Source organism: Oncorhynchus mykiss, unplaced genomic scaffold (assembly GCF_013265735.2).
Source record: "Oncorhynchus mykiss isolate Arlee unplaced genomic scaffold, USDA_OmykA_1.1 un_scaffold_634, whole genome shotgun sequence".
NCBI classification, from domain to species: domain Eukaryota; kingdom Metazoa; phylum Chordata; class Actinopteri; order Salmoniformes; family Salmonidae; genus Oncorhynchus; species Oncorhynchus mykiss.
The window spans coordinates 61629-65485 of record NW_023494081.1 but is presented as its reverse complement, the minus strand read 5'-3'; the positions used below and the strand labels follow the sequence as shown (position 1 = coordinate 65485).

At 42.6% G+C, this 3857-nt stretch overlaps 1 long non-coding RNA gene across 1 annotated transcript; it reads left to right on the top strand.

Annotated features, from left to right (window-relative positions):
- The first annotated feature begins 2128 nt into the window (after window positions 1–2128).
- Window positions 2129–2905, top strand: LOC118960577. Its single transcript, XR_005048476.1, has 3 exons — window positions 2129–2146; window positions 2251–2615; window positions 2735–2905. It is a non-coding gene; the product is annotated as an uncharacterized LOC118960577 (long non-coding RNA).
- Window positions 2906–3857: the final 952 nt, after the last annotated feature.

The following is a 3857-nucleotide window of genomic DNA, read 5'->3' as shown; positions in this document are numbered from 1 at the left end:
ATGACTTTACACTAATAATAAGCTATTGTCAACTTGCCGTCTATGCTTATCTTGCTCATTGCTCACTGTCAATGCTGACTGTTACCCTATGAGTGCAACTATTATTGATTTCTCACAGAAAAATTATTTGGTTGCAAATGTACCTGGGGCCATGTAAATAATTGTTAGGCTACTCATTTTGAATCACCGGTGGCAACTTGTGTGACCATAAAAGTCTGTGCGACTTGGCACAGTAAAAATAATTTGGTTACTGACCTGCCCTACATCATAGAAGGCCTTCAAGTCGAACTAGGAAATTCTGACATTTCTGACTCACTAACTCGTCATGGAATGACTAACTCGTCATGGAAAGTTTCCCACTTGTGAAGTATTAGAATCAACCAGTAGGAAGCTCTACGCTAATAACGTACATTCATTTTAACTCTGAGGTTCCAAGTTTCCGATGACATGTGAATGCGTCAATAATTGCTATGGTAATTTGAATGTTCAGTCAGTGAGCATTATGTGTAATTATCCTACATACTTACATCAAATACTTTATGATAGCATCATCTCCTGTAGTAGCAGTGCCATTCCAAACACAATAAATGTAAAAATGAACAAAGATACAAAATATTGCTAAAGTGAAGAAAATCAGCTCAAAAGTGTAGGAGGAAATGCCCCTGCAGCAGGGAGGCTTACGGTATTATAATATATTGTAGATAAATTAATATAATTTGTGTATTTACAGTATCAGTACACATACAAATGAAAGTATATGCTAGGGAATGATCTACACTGAGTGAACAAAACATTAAGAACACTTCCTTTTGAGGTCCCCCCCTTGGTGGTGGACCATTGTTGATACTCAGGGAAAACTGTTGAGCTGAAAAACCCAACAGCTTCTGGGCACCTACTACCATACTCTGTTCAAAGGGACTTAAATGTTTGGTCTTGCCCATTCACCCTCTGAATGACACACATACACAATCCATGTCTCAATTGTCTAAAAGTCCATCTTTAACCTGTCTCCTCCTCTTCATCTACACTGAGAAGAAGATTTAACAATTAACATCAATAAGGGATTATAGCTTTCACCTGATTAGTCTGTGTCACAGAAAGAGAAGGTGTCTTAATAATGTTTAATACACTCAGTATACTATGTGTCAATGATGCTATAGATTCCAAGTGGTGATTTTTTAGGGGAATATGGAATATTCTCTATTTTATACCTGCAGATCATCACAGCAGTGATGTTGCTGTACAGAGGAAGGAGATCCTCCGAGCATCAGGCCTCATCCCTGAACAAAGGAGTTGATCCTCATGGCCAGTGTCACTGCGCAGAGGAAGGGAATCGTCCCAATGTCCAGCGTCCCTGCACACAGGGAGGGGATCCTCCTCACAGCCAGTGTCCCTGTGAAGAATGGAAACAATCATCCACAACCACCTCCCATCATCCCCATGGTGGCACCACTGTGGAAATGGGATGGTGGAGCGTGTACTCACCTGTGGATTTCTATTCCAAGAGAAGAGGTCACTTAAACGTACCTAATTAGTAAAGAAATTACCATTGTGATAGCGTGATGATGTGACTATTTTTATGCAGAAATAGTTTGGCGATTGGTCACATTTGTAAGCCCTCACATAATAATGCAGGGAATTGTTGATTTTGCAACCAAAACAATGCGATGGCAGAGTACTGGAGTAAACTCCCAGTAATCCCCGTGACTGCGTGTAGGTTAAGATTGGGTTGTAACAGAGTATCAGAGCGAGACGTTCCTACCTGTCAGCAAGTAATTGTTCTGTGTGGTGACATGATCAGAGTGGCCTGACTTCTTCCACTTATTACAGATGTCCGACTTAGATGTTGAGCATCCTGCTATGATGTCCATTACCAAGCCGGAACACTCCGAGGCCAACCCTCAGTGCCAGACGGCAGCTGGGTCTTTGGGAGTGGAAGAGTTAATAAGAAGGAGGTTCATCTACCTGAGGACAAAGACAGATCTGTAAGGAACTGGTTATTAAACACTATATTCTATGTAGAGACAATGAGTGGATTAAATTTGTACAAATTGTGGCTTGCTTCACATTGCTAATATCTTCTTCTCAGATTTGTGGGATCCAACTCTGCACAGATGGGTTAACAAAAACTGAGCCCAAGGCTGAGGTACACACTTAAATTCAATGAAATTAAAAACAGTGAACAACCATTGTATTTCAACTGTGATAATATTACTAACAATTTGGAAAATGTGTTGATGCGTTTTCCAGAACAAGTGTGTACAACCACCTCCACGAATGGGGACATATGGATATCAGGAGAACACTGGCAGTGTCCCCAAAGGAGTGAATCCTTACTCTATGAAAGCAAGTGAATATTGCTTTAGAATACATGTGGTTTAACCAAGACCGTGTCAGCCGATCATAGATGTCCCTGGTGGTCTCCTGCTAACACCTTTCCCACTACCAGCAGGTCTATGGGGCAGCAGATACCCTACAATGCATTACAATGATGGGACCAACTCAAAGCCGTGGGCCTGGACTGCTTCCTAGACAGCTCTCTGGCTTGCTCCCTCCTTCACACTTTGACCTCATGGCACCAATGGTTGTACCACCTGACACTCTACCCTACTGAGGTATGACTCTGGAAAATCCTTCCAAATTGTATCCATTCATCATTAAATGAGATTTACTTTAACATAGCAAATGACTGAAGTAGCAAGGATGTTATCTAATTTTTATTTTTGTCCAACAGGCCATTTGCCCAGATTGGATTTGCAATACATAGATTTTTTCAGCATTAAAAAACTTCAGCATTAAAAATGTATTAAAATATGATCTTTCAATGAATCTCTCCTTTGTGTCCTCATGTTCATTAATTTGATGTGTTATATCATCATTTACAATGCTTATTGCTTCTGCATTGCTTTACGTTACAGAAAAGTATATACACTGCTCAAAAAATAAAGGAAACACTAAAATAACACATCCTAGATCTGAATGAATGAAATATTCTTATTAAATACTTTTTTCTTTACACAGTTGAATGTGCTGACAACAAAATCACACAAAAATGATCAATGGAAATCAAATGTATCAACCCATGGAGGTCTGGATTGGAGTCACACTCAAAATTAAAGTGGAAAACCACACTACAGGCTGATCCAACTTTGATGTAATGTCCTTAAAACAAGTCCAAATGAGGCTCAGTAGTGTGTGTGGCCTCCACGTGCCTGTATGACCTCCCTACAACGCCTGGGCATGTTCCTGATGAGATGGCGGATGGTCTCCTGAGGGATCTCCTCCCAGACCTGGACTAAAGCATCCGCCAACTCCTGGACAGTCTGTGGTGGATGGAGCGAGACATGATGCCCCAGATGTGCTCAATTGGATTCAGGTCTGGGGAACGGGTGGGCCAGTCCATAGCATCAATGCCTTCCTCTTGCAGGAACTGCTGACACACTCCAGCCACATGAGGTCTATCATTGTCTTGCATTAGGAGGAACCCAGGGCCAACCACACCAGCATATGGTCTCACAAGGGGTCTGAGGATCTCATCTCGGTACCTAATGGCAGTCGGGCTACCTCTGGCGAGCACATGGAGGGCTGTGCGGCCCCCCAAAGAAATGCCACCCCACACCATGACTGACCCACCGCAAAAACGGTCATGCTGGAGGATGTTGCAGGCAGCAGAACGTTCTCCACGGCGTCTCCAGACTGTCACGTCTGTCACGTGCTCAGTGTGAACCTGCTTTCATCTGTGAAGAGCACAGGGCGCAAGTGGCGAATTTGCCAATCTTGGTGTTCTCTGGCAAATGCCAAACATACTGCACGGTGTTGGGCTGTAAGCTGTGGACGTCATACCCCCCTCATGGAGT